The sequence below is a fragment of the Amblyomma maculatum genome, chromosome 5, assembly GCF_055883805.1.
Source record: "Amblyomma maculatum isolate TAMU_Amacu chromosome 5, ASM5588380v1, whole genome shotgun sequence".
Taxonomy (NCBI): Eukaryota; Metazoa; Arthropoda; class Arachnida; order Ixodida; family Ixodidae; genus Amblyomma; species Amblyomma maculatum.
The window spans coordinates 4,993,053-5,019,088 of NC_139348.1; the positions used below are offsets into that span (position 1 = coordinate 4,993,053).

General features: G+C 46.9%; 1 long non-coding RNA gene across 1 annotated transcript in view; it reads left to right on the top strand.

Moving 5' to 3' along the window:
- Positions 1-12,819: 12,819 nt before the first annotated feature.
- The window catches only part of LOC146187651 (uncharacterized), a 100,498-nt gene continuing 87,281 nt past the window's right edge, over positions 12,820-26,036 (top strand). Inside the window, exon 1 of the long non-coding RNA XR_014707382.1 lies at positions 12,820-12,881. This is a non-coding gene — a long non-coding RNA (uncharacterized LOC146187651). The remainder of the gene's footprint in view (positions 12,882-26,036) is intronic.

A 26,036-nucleotide genomic window follows, 5' to 3' on the forward strand; every position in this document is an offset into this window, starting at 1 on the left:
TTCACACACATGGAATTGGGTCGATAAACCTTTCCCACACATGCTCTTGACGCCCAGCCCATGGTCCCAAAGCTTATCACTCAAGCATCTGCCCACTTGTGCTACATATTGTTTGCCATAGCCCATAGGAGAGATCAATTGGATAGAGAACATTTTTAGTGCAATAAATGGATTTTTCTTCAAGCTCCATTGTGCAACTAACTGCCTTATTGAGTTTTGAAAACGTTTTCGTGCACAGATGACTCAACTTATAAGGAGCCGAAAAATAGAACTCTGCCACTGGGTTGCTGGGCTCAAAGGAAAATAGCGCAGTGATCTAGCAGCAGAGTGGATTTTTCGGCTCCTAACAAGTTGAGTCGTCTGTGCACAAAAACTTTTTCAGAGCTCAATAAGGCGGTTGGCTGCTGCACAAGGAAGCTTGGGGAAAATTTGTTTATTGCTCCGAGAATGTTCCCTACCAAATTCCTCACCCATGTGGCAAACAATATGTAGGAGGAATGGGCAGATGCCTGAATGATAAGCTTCGGGACCATGGGCTGGACGTAGAAGAGCATGTGCGGGAAAAGTTTGTCGACTCACTGCCATGTGTGCGAATGCATTTCCCATCTCAGAAAGCCTGTGGTTTTAAAAGTGCATAAAAACAGGTTAACACGTAAAATAATTGAAGCCCATGTGATTGTCCCCTTTCAAAGAAAATTATGCAAGCAGCCCTTTGGTCGCACTTTGTCAAGGGAACTTGTGTATCTGTCAGATATGCTTTGCTAGTGCATGCCTGATGGTCCACTGTAATATGAAGGTATAAAAACCTTTCTTTACTAAAATAAACATTTGTTGGAAGTTCGCACTGTGTGTCTTGATCGTGTATCCATGTCTTTTTCTGCTATGCTTCTTTCCTTTTATACCATGAACCAACAAGCCCAAGCATTTACCCTCGAGTAAACTCACAGTGGCAGGTTTATTTTGAGTCTAAACTTCGTCTAAGCCCATGTTTGCCTTAGGCTTGCAGAACCACTACAGCCATTGTCATCGATTACTGCTTGTCGTCTATGTAAACAATGTGCTGAGACAGTCAAGCATCAGAACGGAAACAAAACTGCGAATCTCTTGCTCCACCATGTTGGCAATTGGAAGTTTATGTAAAGTCATGTTTTTGTACAAAATTTGATTTTTCTAACCTTCCTGCAGCCCTAGTGAATCTGAAAAGTTGGTTGTCGGTCTTGTGGCGGTTGCAATTGTGCCTTGCGGGAGCGACAATTTGTTTCTAGGAGCTGGCCAGTTGAGTGAGATGGTAATGATACATTTCCATAACTAAGACTGTGCCTAAATTGCAGCATATGAAGTACCCCATAAGCGAAAGTTTGACCTTGAGGAATTATTATTATTAGGATTGAAGATGACTTTAAGCGTTTGTGTTCTTTAACTGAAAGAATCAGGCAAAGGAAGAAAATTGACCAATATAATTGCCTTCACATGGGAAACATAAAAGTAATTGCATGAATATAATCTCAATGGTTTAGAGATGAAATGTTAATGAAGTGAGAAAATGAAGCCATTCCTTCCGACAGTGTAAAATGTTTACCTCAACTACAGTACTATAAAGAATTTGACTGTCATCTCAACTTTTGTGGTTCATCTCTGTTCAAATTGTTTATTTTCAAAGGCTTTGGGAAATAACAGCTGGTATAAGTGGACTTGGAAACTGGAATGTCAGGCTAGCTTGACAAAATCACTATCTCTCGCAGAGTCAGGGAAGAGTTTGAATAAAATGACTCAAAGCTCATAAATACGAGTTGGACAGATTTTTGTTGTCTCATTTTATAGAAATTACTGGTATGCAATGATGGTAACAGAAGTTGCCCAAGTTTTGAATGTTTGTATTTTTTACATCCGAAGTTAGTTTCAGCGTATGTTGGATGCTTTTCTTATGGCCCCGTATTGTTCTATTTACCCTTAATATGATCATGTATCTAATATGAGTATACGTCATATTCTGTTTTCTAGATACACCGTGCATGATTTTGGGAAGGATCTGCGAGCAGCAAGCTGCAAGTTCAAAGTGTATTTTTACATTACATTTTAGCGCATTTATAACAATAAAGGTTTTTTGAAAGTGCCCATTTTTTGTGACTTCCTTAAAGATATTCTGCGAGTCAGTCTGCAGCTTGACAGCAGCAGCAGTGGAAGTCCTTGATTAAAAATAAAAAGGAACAGATCCAAATGAAAAAGACAAGCAGTTGAACTTATCTCTTGAGGCTCGATTTCAGAGCGACTTAAATTTTGATCAGCATCTTACAACCGATGCTGTAGGAAATTCTAAATAAATGTGTTTCAGATTCAAAAAGCTGAAATGATATTGATGGATTCTTATAGCATTATATTGATGGCTTAAATATGCCTTATGCTGAATGATAAAAAATGTTTAACTGATACTGTACTGTAGAAAAAAGTACTTAATGTCATTGGACCGTGAAGTGAAAACATGCTAAGTTGTCATATTGACGCTTTAAATGTATTTCGAACTGACACAACAACCGTAAATATGACGGCACATTGTACAATGGCACATTGATGACTCCGTTGTATTCCTGGTTCACAAGCAGTACATCAAAATGATTAACAACACCATCATGTGGAAATGACAGCCAGCCATCATACTGACGGCCTAATTGTATTATACCAAATAATGAAATGAACCGTCATTTGAGAAGGACAATCAACTTTGATATTTACATCGAAATGAGGAAATGCACCGTCATTTAGAAATGATGGTCAACTGTCATATTGACGGCTTAAATGTATTGCAGTTTGACAAGTAAACATCAAAATGACTAAAAGCACCATCAGTTGAAATGACGGATAATGCTTGGAAATAGAGCTGCCAAGAATTTTCCGTCATTTTGACCAATTTGTTTTACAGTGTAGCGAGACGGACTTGCGGGTGGCTCAAGGAGCGCATACTAAAGGAATTCATAGAAGTGAAGAAGCGAGCGCGGAAGGCGCGCGAAGAAATGCGTACACGAGAGCAAGCAAGGAACGGTTCACAAGATGGCCGATTACGGAGGGAGAGCCGACAAGATGACGAAGCAGACGGAGTGAACTCTGCGCGCAAGGGGAAATGCTGATGCGGGCGCGCACAGAAGTTCGCGGGGTTAGCACCCAGGCGATCAGTGGCATAGAAAATGCGCCAGAAACTAGTCTAGGCAAGGTAGAAAGCACTACTGTAGAAGCCGCCTGTGTCCCGGGCCGCTTAAAATGGAGGCGAGCGTCATAAAGAGTGCCCATGAAATTTGTGGGCCGCCCGAGGGTAGGAAGAAAATCCGTAGCAGATGTCCACAGGAATTGGGGCAACAGGGGAGCGGTAAAGAGAAGGGGACGTGTGAGCCAGCCCTTGTCGTGACGCTGGGACTAAGTCGACCCGGCCTTCACTTGGTAGCGTGTCGAGACTCGGGGTTGACGAAAGATTGAATCTTCGTAGCTGGTAAAATATATACAAGCAGGTTTAATGGCACTTTGAGAAAACTTATTTACATGATTATTTACATGAAAAAGAAGGGTACATCAGCAAAATGGCAAGCGTTAAGAGTTCATAGCGAGAAGCGACTGGATGAGCCGTTTACCCAGGGCCCAGAGCGACATTTCGTGCTCTGCAGCGTCCTTAAACCCCCTATGTCCAGCCCCTCTCTGAAGATGCTGACCAACCAAATCCAGGGCACGCCCCTCAGATATCGGCATCCAATCGAACACATCACTGCACTGATGGTCTGAAGCACTGACTGGTCCGGCATTAATTCGTTGGGCGTGATCACTTGTTGGCGGGAAAAGCTTGGGAACGGCGAGGAGAGGAGGTACATTTCTATTCTTCAGCAAAGAAACCACAGGCTGGTTCTGACAAGTGGGTTTACTTCTCAGAAACCCAAGTGCACGTGGGCGCCGCATACGCTCCCAGCATTGTTCGTTTTCGACAATTGCAAATCTTTCCTGCATTCCTGGGAAATCACTTAATGGCTGTATGCGTCATGCTCCTTTCTTGTCCTGCACGTCAGCGGACATGTCACTCTGTCGTCTCCTTTGGAAAGTAGGCATTCCTCACTGGACGATAGGGCTTCTCGACTGGAAGGGTGAACAAAAGAAAGAAAGCACTTCCTGCATTTCCCGCAGGGGGACGTTTGTGTTTTTCCAGACGTTCTCTTGACAGGGTCAATTTGGCATTTGCAGGGTGTCCACAAAGCAAAACAGGCTTACAAAACAGGATTCCTGGAAACAGGCTCACTTAGAGCCATTGGACCATCACCACATATCCACAGCACTTATTCATGCCCACAGGCGAACAATAGAGCGCGCCAATGCGGATGCACGGTCGTAACAGCCTCCTCCCCCGCCAGAAGAGTCTCGGAGGGCAGCAGTCGCAGCTGCTGCATGAAGAGACGACTTAATGGCCTGCACGTGAACGCTTGAAGCTCGCTGTTGCTTGTCGCGTTGTCTTGATTGTTGTAGGCCAAATTGCTCGAGCTGTCTGAAACTCAACCACATGTCTAAACAAGCACTCGGCTCCCGTCTGAAGAGACCAGGTCAAAATAAAACTGCCATTGTTGTTCGAGAAAAGCCCACTCTCAAGACGTTCAGGACCCACGTATGCCTCGAAAACCAAACGTGCTGCTTTACATAGTCACATATATTCAAGCGCACGAAGAAAAAAAAAACCTGATTATCAATTTGGATACATGGTGAGGAACATCTCGGACCGCTTAGAAAGAGCGGCTAAGCGCGTCCGCATTCCCATTTAACTTCCCCTTTTTGTATCTTATTTCAAAATTGTACTGCTGTAAAATCAAGCTCCACCTAAGAAGGCGACTGTTCTTCGATGTCGCAGTTTGCAGCCAAGCCAGGGGACAATGGTCCGTCTCTACGGTGAATTTGGCCCCTCCAAGATAGCACTGCAATTTTTGAATGGCCCATACAATGCAAGCGCACTCTTTCTCTGACGCGCAATAAGCCCTCTCTCTAGAACTCAGTTTTCTGCTCAGGTAGAGCACCGGGTGCTCATTACCGTCGTCATCTCTCTGGCAGAGAACAGCACCTAACCCTCGATCACTGGCATCACACTGGACCGTGAATTCTCGGTCATAGTCTGGAGCTCGCAATACCGGACGGCTAATCAGCACAGCCTTCAGGTTTACGAAGGAGGCTTCCTTTTGTTCGTCCCAGACTACATATGTCGGTTCTGTCCTGCGGAGAGCGTCGGTCAGAGGGCTGGCCAAAGCTGAATAGTTAGGGATGTAGTGATTGTAGTATCCAGTCAGACCCAGGAATGCTCGAATTTCCGTCTTCGTGCTCGGCCGCGGGTAGTCTGCTACCGCGGAAATCTTAATCTCGCTGGGTTTCCTGAAACCTTGACCTACATTGTGACCCAAGTAGTCCACGGTCGCCCTTGCCAGGCAACATTTCTCGGCCTTTACGGTTAGTCCAGCTTGACGCAAAAGGCTCAGTACAGCTCTTAGATGTACCATATGGTCCGCCCATGAGTCGGAAAAAACCGCAATGTCATCTAAATAAGGCACCGCGAATGTTTCACACCCCTTTAAAACCCTATCCATGAGTCGGGAAAAACAAAATGGAGCATTTTTGAGCCCGAAACTCATCATTGTTGGCTGGTAGCTGCCCGTCGGAGTGACGAAAGCCGCGTATCTGCTGGCGCGTTCAGTGAGCGGTACTTGCCAGTATCCTCGAGTAAGGTCCAGCGTAGTCACATATGCCGCTCTACTGACCTGTTCTACTCTCTCCTCAATATTCGGAATAGGATACACGTGATCCCTGGTGAGAGAATTTAGCTTTCGGTAGTCTACCACAGGCCTAGGGTCTTTACCTAGAGCTTCTACTAAGATCATAGGCGAAGCATAATCGCTTTCCGAGGGTTTTATTACTCCCAATTCCAGCATGCGAGTTACTTCCCTATCCAGAATTTCTCTTTGCCTTGGAGAAAATCGGTAGCACCTTGATCGCACTGGCACGTCTGAAGTCAGCTCAATATCGTGCTGAGTCAAATCAGTCCTGCCTGGCCTGTCCACGAAGCAGGCCTCAAACTCTGTTATTATTTCGCCCAGATTGGACAGCTGGGATTTCTTTAGTTCTCCTCTCTGCTCCGTCTTTCTGAGAAGCTCCTGAGCGTTGCTTCCTTTTCCGCTGAGGCAAATCAAGTTATCCCCAATCTCCTCAGGAAGCTTTAACGTTAGATTTACCATGGTTTCCCTCTGCTCATAGGGCTTCATAAGATTGCAATGATAAATGCGCACTGCTTTACGCCTATCGGAGATTTTCACTGCGTAGTTAGTGTTAGAAAGCTTTGCAACGACTTCAGCGGGTCCTTCCCACTGTACTTCGAGCTTATTCTTGGGATCATTGGCTTGCTCCATAGCTAAGTCCTCTCGGGTTCCACTTAGAAGTCTCGTGAGATTACTAGACACCGGCGGCAAGAGGTTACTCTCTAGAACGTCCTCATTCCGTGTCTTATCAAACTCACTTTCATGTTGACTTATCTGAAATGCCTCGCTCTCAAAGCTTTCTGACCTGCTATCTTCTGCATCTACCACTGTTTTAACTGCCGTTTCCTCCGCTGTGGAATTTTCTGGTATGAGCAGTGTAGCTAGTTCTCGCGCCTTTGAACGTGTTAAGGCTTGCACAACTCTGTCTCCGAAAAGGATGCCCCTCTTTCGCAGTAGCATGTCCGATTTGTTGGAGAACAAATACGGATAGCACTTAGGAAGCTTTCCTGAAACGGCAGCCTCGGTTGTTAACTTGCCGAAAGGGCCCTCGATGACCACGTTCGCGATTGGCAAGCAAACACTCTGTTCCTCCACTACCTGGCGGATCCATGCTCACTGCCCGGTATAGTCGGAAGGCGACACATACGCCGGATGGACAACATCCATCGTTGCGGCCGAATCGCGCAGTACCTTGCAAGGCTTCCCGTTGACTACTAGGTCATGCAGGTAGGGTTCCAAAAGCTGCATATTTTCATCGCAGTCACTGACATACGAGAAAGCAAACTTTTCTTTCCGGCAGTTGACGGCAATGTGACCCTGTTCATTACACCTAAAGCATGTGAGCGGCTTCCTAGCCCCAAGCTTGTTCTTTGTGTTCTGCGCGTTGGTCACTTCCCCATTTTTCTCACTGCCGTCCTTTCTAGGGCGTTTGCCTGAAGAAGCCTTCCTTTCTTCGTTTGCAAATCTATCAAAGTGCCTTTTCTGACGGTTATTCACACTGAACTTGGGATTGCGGGGCCTATCCACTGCTGGGTTGCTGAATTGTCGGCGCGAAGCATACTCCTCAATGAGTTCGGCAGCTTCAGTTGCCGACTTAATTTCGCCTCGGTCCTGTAACCAATTTCTTTCTTTTTCTGGGAGGCAGTTATAAAACTGCTCCAAAAGAATTCGCTCGACTACAGCGTCCCTATCACTGTAGGAATCTGTGCTCTTTAGCCACTCGCCCAAATTAACTCTTAAATTGTACAGGAATTCAGGGTAACTCTCGTCCCTGGACTTAGTAGCGTTCCGAAAACGTTGTCTGAACGCCTCGGCGCTAAGCCTATACTTTCTCAGAAGGCAAGCTTTGACCTTCTCGTAGTTGTCCGCGTCCTCCTTGCTTAGCCGCGCGACAACCTCCGCTGCCTCGCAGGGCAGAACCGTCAATAATCTCTGAGACCAAGTGTCTCGCTGGAAGGACAGTTTTTCGCAGGTTCGCTCAAAGTTAGCCAGATACAGACCGATATCCCCTGATATCACATATGGCTGCATGTACTTTGACATCTTGAAATCTGCCTCCTTGTTGAGACGAGGTACCGCTAGCTGGGGACAATCGCCCGACCTCTTGCTCAACTCTAGTTCTAATTTCCGGAGCTCAATTTCTTGGTCCAGCTTTTTTGCTTCTCTTTCAAGCTTCTCACGTTCATGCTCCCTTTCCTCTTTTTCCCTCTCAAGTTCACGCTCCCTTTCCTCTTTTTCCCTCTGACGTTTGCGCTCCCTTTCCTCTTTTTCCCGCTCTTTCTGCTGTCTGAGCTGTTCCTTTTTTTGCCCGATGAGGTTCCATGCTTCACTGAGCTCCTCATCATCGGTTCCCAGATCAGTGATTGCCTTTATAATCAAGGGTTTTCGTGCCAAACCACTTGTATCAATTCCCAATTCCTCACACAATAGCAACAGGTCCGGTTTCTGCAGCTTTTGTAGGTCCATGATCGCTCCGAGTGTCGGCTACTTCCAAAACAACAGTGCAAACTACCAAACCTAAAGGCGTTTCAACACTTTTTACCAGTTCTAAAATCTAACCCTGTTCTAGAACCTGGTCCACATCAGAAGAAAAGCCAAGCACTCATCCACACATGCGATCGATGTTCCGAGCTGCTTTCTTGTTGGCCGATTGTTGCTCCTGCTTGTTGCTTGAGATGCCACCTCCGATCACAAGATGTTGTAGCTTGTAGATCCAGATCCCACCTCCAGTCATCAGATGTTGTGGCTTGTAGATTCAGATCCCAACGCTGGTCACCAGTTGTCGTGACGCTGGGACTAAGTCGACCCGGCCTTCACTTGGTAGCGTGTCGAGACTCGGGGTTGACGAAAGATTGAATCTTCGTAGTTGGTAAAATATATACAAGCAGGTTTAATGGCACTTTGAGAAAACTTATTTACATGATTATTTACATGAAAAAGAAGGGTACATCAGCAAAATGGCAAGCGTTAAGAGTTCATAGCGAGAAGCGACTGGATGAGCCGTTTACCCAGGGCCCAGAGCGACATTTCGTGCTCTGCAGCGTCCTTAAAACCCCCTATGTCCAGCCCCTCTCTGAAGATGCTGACCAACCAAATCCAGGGCACGCCCCTCAGATATCGGCATCCAATCGAACACATCACTGCACTGATGGTCTGAAGCACTGACTGGTCCGGCATTAATTCGTTGGGCGTGATCACTTGTTGGCGGGAAAAGCTTGGGAACGGCGAGGAGAGGAGGTACATTTCTATTCTTCAGCAAAGAAACCACAGGCTGGTTCTGACAAGTGGGTTTACTTCTCAGAAACCCAAGTGCACGTGGGCGCCGCATACGCTCCCAGCATTGTTCGTTTTCGACGATTGCAAATCTTTCCTGCATTCCTGGGAAATCACTTAATGGCTGTATGCGTCATGCTCCTTTCTTGTCCTGCACGTCAGCGGACATGTCACTCTGTCGTCTCCTTTGGAAAGTAGGCATTCCTCACTGGACGATAGGGCTTCTCGACTGGAAGGGTGAACAAAAGAAAGAAAGCACTTCCTGCATTTCCCGCAGGGGGACGTTTCTTTGTGTTTTTCCAGACGGTCTCTTGACAGGGTCAATTTGGCATTTGCAGGGTGTCCACAAAGCAAAACAGGCTTACAAAACAGGATTCCTGGAAACAGGCTCACTTAGAGCCATTGGACCATCACCACATATCCACAGCACTTATTCATGCCCACAGGCGAACAATAGAGCGCGCCAATGCGGATGCACGGTCGTAACACCCTGCAGACGCGCGCGGTCCGTGAGCAACAGAACGACGGCTCCCGAGCACGAAGGATTGAAAACCTCCGCCCGCTCGGACGTGTGCACCTTCTCGGCAGAACTCGACGGAACGTTTCAAAATGCCGCACTCCTTTCCGCATCTCCCCACAACGCCTGGTGGAGTCGTGCCAGAAGCCTTGGCAACCGCCAAGTATCATTACTTCGCCGATATGAAACACGACTGCATCTAAGCGGAATCATGGGTCTACGTAGACGAAATTCTTGCATGGGTCAGTGCCATGGAGGAAGGAAACAACTTAGGAGAGGCCCTTGCCATTCCCAATGCATTAGAGAAAGTGTGGCTGAAGTGACGTCAAAATTTAGGGTTAGCCATGGAGGAAGGAAAGCTTAGGAGAGGCCCTGACGTCATTTTTTTGAAGCCGGCTCGGCCGCGCCGTGACCGGACGCTGCAACGTCTCTCCTCCTCCTTTACCCTCCGCATTCTCTTTCTCCGCGACGCTCAGGTACCTAGGGCCCTTAGCAACGCTGTTGCTAGTGGCCCGAGTTTTCATAGCACCAGCGTCGCCGTTGCTAATGGCCCGACTTGGCTAACCCTAAATTTTGACCTCACTTCCGCAACACTTTCTCCAATGCATTGGGAATGGCAAGGATCTCTCCTAAGTTGTTTCCTTCCTCCAAGGGGTTAGCCAAGTCGGGCCATTAGCAACGGCGACGCTGTTGCTATAGGCAACTTGCAGTGGCCAGGCCGCGCTAGTGGAGCACAGCATTAAGCGCCGCCAACGGCGGCGCCGAATAATCTGAGGTCGCCGGCGCGGTCGGGTTGCGTTCGCGTTGTACGGCAGGAAGCATCTCGGCTCTCATTTTCTGCTGTTTAAAGCAATCGAATGTCTTCAGAGCTACTTCCGAAAACCAATACTGGTGAAAGGACACCGCCTGTTCGAGAATGGTCATGTTTAGAACATGAACGGTGTCGATGTCAGCGCGAAGTGCGCGTCGCTCGCGACGGAACACCCGCGTGCACAACTTTGAATTTCGCGTGAACGTAGGTTATTTTTTTTATGTAACGAAATTTATTGTCTCAGGGCCTCAGTCGGATATGTAATGATGAATTAAGAAATGATGAAATGAATAGAAAAGTTTGTAAACGTAGCTTTTTATTTACCTATTGCGTTCACACCTCATACCGAAACATTGAAAGTGCAGAGAGAACAGTGAGAAGAGATTGATCGCCATTTGTTCTTTTTTTATTCTTGCTGTTTGATTTCAGTAGCATAATAATTTCCTCGAGGTTTTGCTTTACAGTGTACAGTTGACACCATGACGAACACTTTTGTTCGTGGTGCACCTTTCGACAGTGCTGCGGAAGTTGCAGGAGGCATGGTGCGGTACCCGCTACGGATGTCGTGGCGATGCCAAGCACTGTGCGATTGTAGCGTGCGTCATCAACGAAAACTGCGCGTGCCGAAAGCGGGGAGTAGGGGGCCTCCTACATCGGTAGAAAAATAAAGCTCTTAACAACAACAACTGGCATGCATTTTATATCTCCGTACTCCAAGCTTGGGGGAAGCCGGCGGGTAATGTTGGCACTCAACGGCAAAGGTTTCGTAAATGAGGTCGTTAAGAATTAGGATTTTTTACTGTTGCTACTAATGATGGAACGGTCTATCGGACAAGAAACTCTTGAGCAGTCGGAGCAAGAAATGTTTGGCGCGGAATGATAGAACGAAGTTCCGTGCTCAGCGGTATCAGCCTCCACACACCGCCTTTCGACCTTTTCAGCACCTTAAGAACCAATGTACAGATAAATATGCTTATTCAAATATGTAATTGGAAGTTTTGAACATATTTTGGCTTCGTGGTTCCGAATAAACACCGCATTAGAAATCCGGTTCACAGATCCACGAACATATTTTTTGTTATTTCGCCTCTGATGACATGGGGCTAAAATTCGATGCTGCGGCTGCGCGGCTTTGTTGCTTTTCTGAACGTTACGTCCTTTAAAAGAACAATGCCACTCGATCTTACACAGCATATACCAGTACACGCCAGATTTTACAGCGCGGAGCGCGTACTGGGGAGACTGCACCAACCAGCGTGCGACATCCCGAGTCAGAAGTTTATACAGTTTCCTCCGCTCAACGGGCAGTCATCTTATTTTAGCTCCTTGGCGTCTGTACGCCATTGGCCCCATAACAAAACGAATTTCAGTTACATTACTTTCTCACAGCCACTATCCCCTTCTCTCATCATTCTCCCCAGGTTGTTCCAGCAAGCGGTACGTTTAAGTTTCCTTCGCTATTGTGGCAGTGTTTCTCGCCGCCCCTGCGCTTATTTTTATTCTTGTTCACATCCGTAGTAGTCGAAGCATCGCACGAGACCACTGAAGTCATTAAATGAGTAAATCACTGGGATAACAAAACGCGAACGCAGAAGGAACACAGCGGCCGCAACATATACGGCGTCCGCTTCTGCGCCGCCTCAGTATTAGCTCCTGTCAACCTGCAGGTAAAGCCACGTGTCTCAGCAAACTCCATTGCAGGTTGCCTATGAAAACTCGAACCACTAGCAACATTTTCGAATAACAGCGCGAAGGACGAGGACGAAGATCAGAAGGACACAAAACACAGCGCTGACTGACAACTGATTTTATTTCCAGAGGTTGGCAAGTATGTATACATGGCTTGAAGATAATTGGCTTTGGTTTCGGCATGCGCATTGCATCTGTTTTATCTGTTTTTTCTGTCACGCTTCAAGCCATGTATATATACTTGCAAACTACTGTAAATAAAATCAGTTGTCAGTCACCGCTGTGTTTTGTGTCCTGATCTTCGTCCTTGTCCTTCGCGCTGTTATTCCAAAATGTATTACCAACTAGCCGGCACTTCAACGCTCACTAGCAGCAGCGTTCCTAAGGGCCCTAGGCACCCTAGGTACGTGAGCGTCGCGGAGAAAGAGAAGGCGGAGGGTAAAGGAGGAGGAGGGACGTTGCAGCATCCGGTCGCGGCGCCGCGCCGGCTTCAAAAAAATGACGCCAGGGCCTCTCCTAAGTTTTTTCCTTCCTCCATGGCTAGTGCGAAGACGGTTAAGACGCCATCACTGCCTTCTTTCTCGCATAGCAACAACCCAGCAACGGACGAATGATCATGTGACTCTTTCCTGAGAGTTTATTGGGTCTGGAGTGGGTGACGCAACGATTCGTCTAGCCCAGTTTCAGTTGCGGAGGTGCCGCCGTGCTGGCCGGAGTGTTAGGACTGAGGCTGTGTGATGGTGTCGTGTTCGTGGCCAGCGTGTTGACGTTCGGGAATGTGACTGAGGTTGCTTCGGGGCTCACCGGCTGTGGTCTCGCCGTCGTAAAGACTGTGAGTATTATTTCGCTTGCGCGGAGGTCCTGTAGCATGGTTTTTATTTTCATCCAGAAGAACGGAGTGTGGTCCGCACGTTTGAAAAAGGTCGGACAAAATACATCGTTCCGTTCGATGTCGTTTACCTCGTTCAGCTTTAACGCAGGTTTGAAGCACGTGACGTCTTCATTCCAGCCTTTGCTGAATCGTATTTTCTGACTGCTTATCCGCGCTGAGTTTATTAAAGGTCTTAGTCACCATGTCAGCCTTTGAGTCTTCGTGGCGCTATTGCACGTGGCGATGCTTGCCGTTGACGATAGTTTGTGGTCGCTTGTCCGCGCTATGGTGGCTAGAAGGGGGAGGTGACGCCAACGGCGGACGGAAGCCGCTCCTCCATTTCAAGCCGGGTGTAGGTGGCGCTGTTGGCCGTAGTGCGATGTGCGATGCATGGTACGCGCCGCTCGCCTTCAGCCACGGTACTTGAACATACGTATGCCCGCCGTGCGTGCAACGCGTCGGCCTTTCAGTGATGTTGCAGGTAATGGTTTAGCTCATTAAACTCTAGTCGAACCTGATTACGGCTGACAGAATTCAATTTTAAGCCATGGTGGTGCAGTGGTTAGGGCGTTCGACTGTTGTGCCCAAGGACGAGGGATCGCATCCCGGCCACGGCGACCGCTTTTCTCTGGAGGCGAAAAGCAAGGCGAAGAACTCCAGGTGGTCGAAATTCCGGAGTCCTCCACTACGGTGTCTCTCATAGCCCGAGTAATTTTGGCACATGAAACCCAACAAACAAAACGATTAAAATCGATCGGTTGGTACTCCAATACTTCTGGTGCGTAGAATACGGGCGTATCTATCCTTTCAGTTCCAGGAATTGGAGGGTCTTGAATGAGTCCCGTCGGATCGAGATAGTGCATGTCGTAAGTAGAAGACAGACCAAGATAATGAGTCTTCAAGGTATACTGCCCACACACAAAACAAAGACGAGAAATTTGGTACACAACAAGCGCAACACCTGCGCTTAATTGTTGTGTACCTTTCTCCTCCTTGTTTTGTGTGCGCGCAGTATACCTTGAAGATATGTCTGACCGACTCGCCCAACAACGCACTCTTTCAAAAGAATGAGGATGGAAGAATGTTTCGGCTCCGTGCGGTCGCATTTTTTTCCCACAACGTTGTTTGCCCCAAGGCATAAAATAATATGTAAGAAGAAAATTAAAAGGGGTAATAAATGAAAGAAAAAAGGTTGGCTGTTCTTTGGTCGATGTTTTCCACCTCCTTCAGTTTCAAGGATACGAAGCATCAGCATTACGCTTAAAAAATGTGATTGGGGATCCAAACAAGCAAAACAAAGCATAGCAAGCATTTATTGCATATCGTAGTAATAGCAATGTACTGCTCATAATAACATTCAGGGTAATTCAAAATAACAGATACATTTACACATGCTTCTGTGTAATTAGAAAGAAAAAAAAACATTAAACATTGATTATCAACACTGCATGCATCGCTTAATTGGCACTAAGAAATGGGGAGCAAGGATATCTCTTCCCGCTAAATAAAAAAAAAATACTACATTCGACCTTGAATAAATATGCAACTTAGAGCACCCTCTTAAGTTTCGGCACTTTCATTCTTCCCTGCTTAGCGTTGCGCTTACAGTTCTGCGCCTTAACATAGAAGTGCTGCCTGGTAAGAACATAAAATTTGATAATTTTGCTTGGGAGGGACATACTGTGATTTTTTTTTTTTTTTTTGCGCTGGAGTTCATCATCTGTTCGGCGAAGTTAGGCCCTCATATTAAAATGTCAGCAGCGCAACACATCTGGCCATAAACGAGAGATCATGCTGGCAGCCGCGAACAAACAGGAACGCTGCCGCACCGTCCATACACCGCGCGCGAACCTGCACACGCGCGCGATCGCGTGACTCCATTGCCAAGCTGACCGCAGCGCCACCGCGGCCTTCGCGGCAGCGCATGAACCAGAGGATCGCGCTTTCTGGGCGGATACGCCGGCGCTGGCGCCACCTCTCCCTTCTAGCCACCCTATCCGCGCTGGGTTCGTTCAGAAACGCCCTCGTCGCCATGTCAGCCTTTGCAGCTCATGATAACACGATCGATGTTCACAAAGAAACGAAATTTAATGAAGATTGAACTGGATTAGAACAGGTTACACAATTCAATCCGATGTTACGTCCGTCCGTCACGAACGCTCTCCATCTCCCGTGCCCTCTCTTCGCCTTTCGACGATACTCCCTCTATTGGCTCCGCTGTCATTTCGTCCTCTTGTCGGTAGATGCCGCTAGTCTCTCAGCTAACGCCACCGCTAACACCATTCGCGGCCGGTCTCGTGGGAGAGCGCGCGCTCTTTCTTGCGGCCTTCTCAATCGCCGCGGGAACAATGGGAACGTTTTCCTTGAGTAATTACGCTCTCCGCTGCGGCAAGGAGCGCGACCTGCTCACTGTTCGCTCCGCGTGTGCGTCAGCGGCGGCGGGTGGCTTTTGCCTGGTTTCGCGCTGTCGCTTGCGGATTCGGTAGGGAGTGCGACCCTGAAATGAAAGAACACAGAAGGTAGATGCTACAGCGGCATGTCGTCAGCGTACTACACACGTGAACGGAGCCTTTATATAAAAAAAACAGATTGCGGCATGGTAGCCACTTTTGTCCATTTTAATACGAATTTTACCAAGCCTGTACAAGAATAGGAATAAAAAAAAAAAAAAAACTATGAACAGTGATCCCATCGAGGCTTCTTCAAGGCTAACATGACAGCAACTCGTCTGCAACAGCAAAACCGTCTTTCAGCGCTAGATGCGAAATCATCCATGTAGCACCAAAGATGAAAATAATTTCATAAAAATGTAAAGTAAATTTTGCATGATATAAAGTATGAGTATAACAGTCAAAGTAAATGTTGTAGGGTTGAGTTACAAATGTTATTTAAATTTATATATTAGCCAATGTGTTGTATTAAGAACATATTTTAATTTGCAAATAAACGTTGTTTTGCTGAAATGTTTACATCATTTTAAGCTTATTATGAAAACAATAAACAATGGTTTGATATTCATGACACCACTTGTGCTGGAAGTGGTAAAAAGAGGCCAATAAATGATAAAGGTGATTGCAGTGACTACTTACAAATGAGTTCACTTGCTATATGGAAAGTATGCAAGATACTTTTAAAGCGTTAAAGAAGGACACTCTCACTATGGGCACATTTCAAGCCCTATATAGCGACCCACTGAGGCTCTCTTCGGGAAAGTAAGGCTAATGAGCGGAAGGAAGCGACATATGCTAGATGCGAGTAGTGTTCCTCCCTGCGGGAGCATATACAGGAACACTAGATGCGAGGGCCGCAACAGCTAGCGGCACTTGACTACATGGACGTTTCCTCTGAGAGCAAAATCAAGGCACCTTCGTCGATGACAAAAAAAAAAAAAAATCATTTCTACTGTGCTGCAATCAGTAACGAAACAACTGAAGTAAGTGATGGCATCTCCTGTCATCCCATTTCCCACTGCCACATATTCCGGTTTAGCTTACGTCGATGGATATATTAAGGTAATCAACTTCGGGTGTGACGCTTGCGCTATTCATCTTGAAACTAGCGAAAGAAGCAGCCCCATGTAAGTACTCTCTTCTACCAGGGCAATATTCTAGTGGACTGAATTATTTGAAACCAAAGCTTGTTGCCCTATTGGACAAGCTTTTATTTTTTATTTTTTTTTTCGAAAAAGCTGCCGTCCACCTACTACACACAAATGTTCTCGAATCTGCTTAACTGTTTATGCCCATTTCCTTGATCAAAAGTAGTCACGAGAGGACATATACATCTCCTGTCTTTCAACAATTGTTTTGAACGAAGCTACAATAGCCCACTCCACTAGACAAGTGAAATTTTAACTATATGAGTACATGTTTGTTCTTTACTCTGAATCTGAGACGCGCCATGAATTTTTGCCGGTGCCTCTTTTGATCTAAACGAAAACGGTAGCAGTTGACAGAATCTCCACCCAACAGTTCACCATGCACTACCGTCAAGTCGCGCAACACCTGCTTACAACATTGAAAGGCGCATTGCATAGCCTGGTGAATTTATTTTTGTGCAAAACTTAGGGGAAAAAAAATGTTGAAGTGTACCTGAAGCTTCATTCGACCGTGCACGGCCGCAGTGACGAAGGCGCGCGCGCGCCTGAACGGATTGTTGACTGTATATTATTTCTCGTACGCGATAAATTTTCGATGCTGATTATGGCCTTTGTATAAACCATGAGGGGCGAAATGTTATGGCCTACCAGTTGGAACTGACGCGGACGGAGTTAAGAGCGAGCGCGCGTTTCCCTTGTGCGTGGACAGCTGTAGCGGAGGAGCATGGATGGATGGATGGAATATAGGAGCGTCCCCTTTGAAACGGGGTGGTAGCAGTAGCTATCATGCTCATTTTTCTCCCTATATCTTAATTATTGATTTAGATTGGTTAACTAAACCATCATTCTATTTATTACATTGGCACCGCGGCGGTGGATAACGAGGGTGGGGAGGGCAACAGTGATGGGTCCCACACACGTCTCTCTGAAAGGCAAATGGAATATAATCTGAAAATGGCGGCCGGAAGAGCGGAGCAAAGCTTTGGAACCTAAACTAGAGCTCGCTCGACTTCATGGTCCCGCCACAAGGCGCACACGTGATGATGCGAAGAAGGAGAACCACAAGGCAGCCGGATGGCATTGAGGAATTAAGCTGAATTCCCCATAGTTGCGGAAGTACCCATCTGGTTCGAATGCATAGAGAGCTCGCTGGAGGCGTACGGAGTGCCGAGAGGGTTTAGGGCACAGATTGTTTTGCCGTTTATTGCGCAGAGGGTGCAGTACCTGTCAACGCGACTCATGCCCGCTCAGCACCGCGATCACGAGATGCTGAAGAAAATTGTGCTGGAAGAGCTAAGGCTGTCTGCAGCCGAATATCAAAGACAATTTCAATCAGCTCCCAAACGCACAGGCGAGACTTGGAAAGCGTTCACGACGCGTCTGCGCAGCTACGCGAACTTTTACGTAGACGCACGCGGCGTGAAGTCTTTTGAGAGCCTTATGGAGCTTCAGGTTGGTGACCAACTGAAACCAGCTGGTTTAAATCAAGAAGCCAATAAATACGTAAAGCTTCGAAAAGGCGAAAAATGGATGAGGTGGCTCACTTTTTGCAGACCTTCGAAGAGGCTGCGGGAGAGGGTAGAGCACAGACGAGCGGTAGCGGCCTTAAAACCAGTTGAACCAAAGGACGTAGAAGGAGATTTTGGTCTCGACCGGAGCCGAGCACGCGGATCGTTCTCCCGAGTAGCCTTGGAGTGGGTTCACGGTGCGGCCGGTGAGACATCACGCCGAGTTGTATATAGTCATTGTAAATAGTCTTCTGTATATAAAACCCATTTACCAGTGCTCAACAAGATTCCCCTGTCTTCGCTCAAGTATCTTCCTATTGGCAAATAACTTCGTTGGAAGAAAAGAGAAAACAACCGCACCTTAATATCTCCGAAACCAGTCACACGCTAAAAAAAAGCTTATTTCGTATTATCCGGCCACTCCAGCCTAGTTTTTCAGTTGTCTCAATTTTGTCCTTGTGGGATCCAGGCGAAGTGCGAGCAGGGCCAGCTAGCCTCATTGCCGACACACGGTGACATCAAGGAAGCACAAAGACAGACATGAATGCAAACAAGGAGGATCAGCCAAATACTGCACCGGCATCCACAGCCAGCATGTAGCTGAATCAATTCTAGGCTAATATTTTACATTGCTGAATAAGTTACTAAAAGAGTGTAACGAAAATGAATTCCTAAACTTGTACAAGCCTGCCATTAACCGCGGTGTCGCCGGCAGAAAGCTTTCAGCTTGCTGGGCACAACTTTTCGCGCTGTGCACAGCTTGCTGGGTACAGCTTGCTGGGCACAGCTACTCGTCAGTTCAGCTGTACAGCTTCTCGAGCAATAAGCGCGAAAATATGTTCACGCGGTTTTTCTTTTTTTTTGTGTGTGTGTTGGTGTGCCAGGAGCTGCATTCGGGCAGTAAATTAATAGATGTACTTGGAGTAGTAAAGGATACGCTCTCGCAAGAAATCGGATATTACAACATGCCTCGCCTCTCTCACTTAACATTAACGCGGGTTTACTTTTTTTTTTTTTTTTCAAGGAAAAAATGTCGAATTATAAGGAAAGCGATAAAATGCTAAGAATTTGTTGTTGTTTGCGCCGCACCTCCGCTGCCTCGTGCGGACAGAGGAGATATTGTGGACGAAAGAGAAGAAGAGAGAAAGAAAGACGCGCGTTGCAACAGCCTTCGTCCGCCACCGAAGGAAGCGTGACGGTTACAATGACTATACCCTTCGACCGCGGCCGCAAAGCATTTCAAGTTGAGCCGCTGTTCATCAATCAGAGATACCTACTAAAAGCGGGTGTTCATATTCCTAGAACTCCTGGATGTCAGGTCATTTCCTTCGTGTCGATCAGTTTTCATTCCGCAGGTAACAACACCGTGTACACTGTGCACGAACAGCTATAGTTCGTTGTGCAGTTATTTGAAAAACTTCAGATTAAGCTGTTCGTAATGCACGGAGGATGCACAACTGCAAGCTTTTAAGATGTGTTGGGTCATGTCTTGAAAGCTAAACATTTCGACAGATTTGCCTCTGTGGTTGGGTTGATAACTCAGTGAAACTTGAAAATTCTCCAACCATCACATTTTTAATTTTATAAAAACCCGACGTTTCGGAGCCGGCTCTCCTCCTTCTTCAGGAGTGCATGATGCGGGGCTTGGTGCAGAAGGCAGCCGAGCCGGCTCCGAAACGTCAGTTTTTTGTAAAATTCAAAATGTGATGTGTGGAGAGTTTTCAGATTTCACTGCATAATTTCTTGTAGCCAGTTTTAACCCCCTTTCTTCCAGAAACAGCGTCGGCAGTAAATTCACGATTCGGAAGGCAGGCGCGACAAAAGGGTGCGGTCGGTTAGGAATACGCATAGAGGTTTACATGTTACCCGCGCAAACGTACGTGTCCCAGCACTCTTTGTATCATCGCGGCCGTTAATCACAAACCTCAAAGTGCGGGTATCGAGCGCCGCTTCGATACATGCGCGTCTTAATTTTGCGCCAAGGACGGCGGAGAGAAATCGGACACGCGTTTGCTGTTAGAAACCTCTTAGTTCGTCGTACAGCACCGACAGTAGCACAACTTGCTAATATACCCAAACTCTGCATACCTACCACACGAAAATGTAAGAAATGCGGACGAACGCGGCGTGTTTTTCTAAATCGAGAAGGTCGCGGTCGCAGGAACTAGAGCACTGCACGGGCATTAAATACTTAAATCCGATACTTAAATCTAGGCCTGGACCCGGCCCGGACCCGAAGAAGCTCTGATCTACCCGGCCCGGCCTGCTAGGTGGACAGGCCCGACACAGGCCCCGAAACCCGAGTGCTATAATCCGCATCGGTAAAGCCAAAATATTTTGTTAGTACGAATCTCAATAAAAAAACACCTTTATAACTTTAAAAATGGAAACACTACACTCTGCAGAGATAGCAGCAGTTGAATAACTATGATTTCATTACTTTGTCTGGTAACTGGTAATGTATAATTTACTCTGGTATAGTTAGTAATGTTATCAATTACTTCATTTCAGTAATCTCGTAGCAAATTTCTTTGGAAACTGCGTATACTAAGTGCAATTTTACTGTTTATAAACAATTCAACGTACGCCCGGCTGGGGCCTCGAGAGTAGGCACGAAGCGCGGCAGTCTTGGGTCAGCGTAAAGGACCAGCGTGAAGGGGCGAAAATGAGAACTGACCTCTTCCGAAGGGCCGCCGAAGAGGGACGGAGTTCTTCAGTGTCAGCACTGCGCAGCGCTTTGTGGCACTGACTAGGTTGCGCCGGCTAGGGCAGTGTGGTGCCTGCATGGTTGGCTGACAAAATTGGAGGGAAGGCGAAAGAATGCTTCTGTCGGGACATCTCGAGGCTGGCTGTAGTTCCGTTCAAGCCGTTTCTTCGTTTTTGTTTATACATCAAGACCTGAAAGTAATTTGAGAGAACTGTATTACTTTTCGATAATAACTGTAGTACAATATTAATTTTTGGGATCAATAATTTGAAGTATAATTTTATTATTTTTGTGCTATTTTCCGGATAGTATTTGGTAAGGCAGTTGAATTCGTTTTCAGACCCTCCGTGGTGTTGCAGTACGTGGTTAAGGCGCTCGACTACTGCGCCCAGGGATGCGGGACCGAATCCCGGCCGTGGCGGCCGCTTTTTGATGGATGCGAAAAGCAAGGCGCCCGTGTGCTGCGCGATGTCAGTGCACGTGAAAGAACCCCAAGTGGTCGAACTTTCTGGGTCTCTTCACTACAGCGTCTCATAGCCTTAGTCGCTGTGGCATGTTAAACACTATAAACCAAGCCGAATTCGTTTTCAAAAGTAATTCTTCTATGTATGACGCTCTCAGCCTTTTTTTTTTCTTTTATTTTTTTTTTTTTTTAAGCTGAATGGACTTCTGGCCCACTTTCCCGAACGTATTGCAGTAAAGCCCAATGCAGCCTCGCGAAGTTGCTTTTAACTCATGCGAACGTGTAACAAGGATGCTTGCGACTGGCAACGCGGCCGGCAACGCGCAGTGCACGCCGACTGAATTGCTCTCATCTGACGCCGAGGCTGCAGCGTTGCCTGACAAGTCCCGTTCGGGGCAGCTTTTTCGTTCCTTAAACTATAACATGTGTTGCGATTTGGCGTCCAGAAACACGGAATATGTGGAAAAGGATCGAGATGAGGACAGTGCAGCCAGCTGGAAAAAAGAAAATAGCAGGCATAACGTCAAGAGGTAAGAAGATGTTTGTCAGGGAACAAACGCGAGTTAATGACGTGAGATCGAGAAGACGAGCTAAAGGCATGTGCAGGCTACTATTCTACACTGTGCGTGCGTGTGTGTTTGTTGAGATGTGCCCCTTGCTTTGCCTTCACCGGCGCGAACTTTTGTTTTCAACCCAGCACTCTACCTTTATTTATTTATTTATTTTTACATTACTGCAGACAAAATGTTCGGCCCCAAGCAGGGGAAAAGTAAATAATACATACAACTATCACACAAATATAATCACAACTGGGGTGTGTTACAGAAAGATTTGTGATGAGAACACACACTCAAAACGCACATAAGCACAAACAATAATAACAGAAAAGAAAAAATAAAGTTAAAGTTAAATTGGTTCACAGGAAAGGAAAGGCGCAGTAACTGTCACACTTGCTCTGTGGACACCCGAACCGCGCCGTAAGGGAAGGGAGGGAGGTGGGAATGAAAGTGGAAAGAGAGAAAGAGGAGCCGTAGTGGAGGGCTACGGAGTAATTTCGACCACCTGGTATTCCAACAATGCCTCGTCAAAGTTTTCACTTTGTAGAACACTTTCTGGTAAGTTGTTCCTTGCTGAAATGGTTCGGGCAAAATAAGAAAATTTGAATGTGTTTGTGCGAGCAAAATAATAGGAAGAAGAAAACTTATGATGGCGAGTCTAACACGAGTTTCCAGGGGCTTTGATAGTCAGTGGAAAAAATTCCAAATTTCCTGTGAATGAGCAAGTGCGTAAATGACAAGCGCGACACTTTTCGCCTATTGTGAAGAGGAGGAATACTATTTCCGAAAGGAATAAAAAAATAAGACATAAATAACGGACGCCGTCACAACAATTTTTAAATAATCTATGATAATGCTAGCTCTCTGAAATGAAGAGTCGTCAGTAAAAGTTTACATAATCTTATGTCTATGCTTTATCTCTCAAGCGAGGGCAAAGCACCAAATAACACGCATGTGGCTTTTAAATACTTACAAGTTACAGGTTTTTGTTCAAAAACAAAAGGTTGTCCAGGTGGCCGAAAGCAGGTTATTCGTTCATGAAACATGAAACCAGCGGCACTAAAGTTCCTTTCGCTGCTGGCACTTGTGGCTGGTATGCACAGAACCTTTTTGGCCGGGAGAGAAAGGCCTGGAAACTTTTCGGGATGAGTCTTCCACCACTGCAGCACGCTGTCATTGTTGTATGTGTCAGCGTCATGAAGGTAGCTGCCCAGCTCGTGTTCATCAGCTTGAGTTTCGACGGTGTCGTGCCACTCCTGAAACTCATCCATCAGCATTTGTCGCTTCGCACATGATGATTGGTTGCTGGTAGTTTTTTCTCCTGCAGAAAGTGATGGCATATCCACAAGCGCTTGCCTCACTTTCTCGCAAACAGCGTTGTAATGTTGCAGTGTTGCAATTTTATGGAGTTCCCCGGGCTGCATTTTACTTTCAAAAACCTCCGTTGCTCTCCTCTACAGAATGGCCATTTGTGAGTTGGTTGTAGAAGATGCAAAGTGTTTCTTCAGCTTCACAAAGTAAAGAAGAACAAGTGGCAATGTTGGCTGATTATCTGTTGCCTCTTCGAACGGCTCAAGGAAGTCAGCAATGTCCGTCAATGTCGCCTTGCTGACATCCTCCATCAGGGAGTTCTCTCTCGATTCAAGCAAGGTTTCAATGCTCTCGTATTGGGTCAGAACTGATCTTATCATTGCAAGCTTTGCATTCCATCTCGTGCTCACTTCCTGGCACACGGTGTGGGGAAGCTGTCTTACGAGGCCACTTTGCTTTAAAAAAGTGACGGCATCCTTCACTTTCTTCATTTGCTCGCGCAGCTCGGGTAGATCTTCAGAAAGATAGGCATCCTGAGTACAGTGTTCACGATGTGAGCGCTGCAACTCATTCTTGTGTAAGGGCGGAGGGCACTGATAATATTGGCGCCCTGGTCAGTGGCAAACAGAATTAAGAGGGCTTCGTCAGAACCAATCTCCGCGTTCCGGCGCAGAAGTTATTTCCGAATTTTCTCGCCTGCCTTTTCCTCGGGAGGAAAGTCGCCTGTGAAAAACACCAGGCGTTTCAGCTTCCAGCTATCATCGACGTAGTGGGCAGTTGCAGTAATGTACGAAACCTTCTTATAATCATCAGCCCACGGCGAAGCAACACCGACCTTTCTCCATTGCAGCTTCGATGCTTCACGCTGGGCCACTTCACTAACATTACGGGACTCAGTTGTAGGCTGTGGAAGCACATTTTTTTATGACACGCTGCCATACCACGCACCGACAGAGATCAGTTCATAGACAACCTTCAAAAATCCATCTTCACATACGACGTCGAATGTCCTCATGTCTTTCGCGCACCAACGGACACATGTTGTCAATCAAGTTTTCTTTCACAGTGGCAGGAACACCTGTTTATTTATTTATTTTTTTCACTGAAGAAAGAAGTAATGGCAGCACACTCTGGCGTTGACTTGCATTTGTGACGACTCTTATGGGATGTCCCTGTTTTGCCTCCATCGTTGGTCAAGAAGCGTTTGCAGTCTTTGCATTGCATATGCCCTACTGGTGGCAAGGTATTGGCGTCAACCAGTACGAGAAATTTTTTCCTTACTTCGCTTTTTCTGGCTTCCTTAGAAATAAGTTGCAGCTTTCTCGAAGCAATGTCACTTTTAATTCGTGCTGCGTTCATATTCCAAGACTTATGCGGAGCCCTAAACACGAAACACTATGAGCAGATGTATGAATACCTTGAAATGAGAGCTGGAATGCCTTGGTAGGTCCACAGGGGTGCAATGGCCGTGCACGGTGGCAGTGTCTCTTTAGTGATGTATAAACATCTTGTATCCCGCTGTTCGCCCAAGGAGTCCCAGCTTGTTACCCGAGCGTGCCCAGCAACAGTATCTGCCGCAGCAGCGAGGCGACGTCGTGGCGCCAGCGACCTGCACCTGTGGCCGCGGCGGCTACACCATTCGCCGGGGTGGCGTTCTCCGTCAACACAATTCCACAACGCCATCCGAGACCGATATCCAAGGTCGGGTGATGCGTGCCGCCGCGGTGGAAGCGGTAGATAGACCACATCCCCCCCATCTCCTTTTTTGTTCGTCGCATGCTTTCTGCTTTTTTTTTTCTTTAACAGCGCAGAAAGGGGCAGGCAAGATGGCCAACGTAGTCGGTGCAGTTTCGAACTATACACGCTTGCGGCAGCGGAGGAAGCGTTAAAGATATGACTGCATCTCGGCGCAGCGCGTTAGAGAACATCGGCCGCTTTTGCACCTAAAGATGCACCCGTTATGTGAAACAACTACTGTCACGGAAAATTGTCCGTCCATAAGCTGATATGATCGGAGGACCGGGGCCTATAGGACTTCACCGCAAAGCGTTGAGGAAAGCAGACGGCGGCAGGGGTTGTTAGGAGAAAAGAAACTGAAGATTTATTTTACATATTTACCTTAATGCAAACGTGCAAGCACGTCAAAGGGAGCGAGATAGCCTTTAATGAATTGAGAGCACAGGCGATTCATCCTGAAGCAGCCCTCGTTGGCTGCCTAAAATCCCTTTTCAGTCCAACTGTAGAACGCGCAGCTTCCCAAACGTCCAATGAGCACTGAGCCGTTTCTTTTGGCTCCGACCATAGCTTCCTTGGCTCCGCCCAACTGTTCTACCAGGACCTCACGCACAAACGCGCACACATACACACACTTCCTCGCACTTGGACAAGGAATACTGTATACCATTGCAGAACAGCGAGGCTATCCCCGCTCTCTATAAAGCGGCGATGTCCCCCATCTGGGCCCGCTTGCACGAACGTGAAGGTATAGTCCTGTCTTAAGACCGAGTCTAGTCTTATCCAAATCTATAAAGACTGGGTTTCCCGGCGGCCGCCGGGCTCTTGCTCGAACCGATGAGACTGAACTACAGTCCAGACTTATTGAAGAGTGTAGGTACTTTTGGTCCCTAGGCGAGTATTTTAGCCACCGGCAGGAAGTGAGACGGGGAGCTGGCGGAAGTCGGCCGCGAACGCGGCCTGCGTTTGCGCCGACCAATAGCTGATCACAGTTCTTTGTAAACATCCGGCTGCTTTTGCTTGCGCGCGTATTTCGAAAGTTGAAAACTGTACATTTTGACAGCGCTGCCTGTCTGATCGCGTATAACGTTTATATAACAGTGCGAAACACTGGCTATGAGGTATTGCTCAGTTGCGTTCTACAATTCTCTTACCGATTTCAACACGAGGATAATGTATTTAATCCCAGCTGGAATGCAGAGCCGAAGCGCGCAGGAGTGTGAATAGATGTCTCCAGC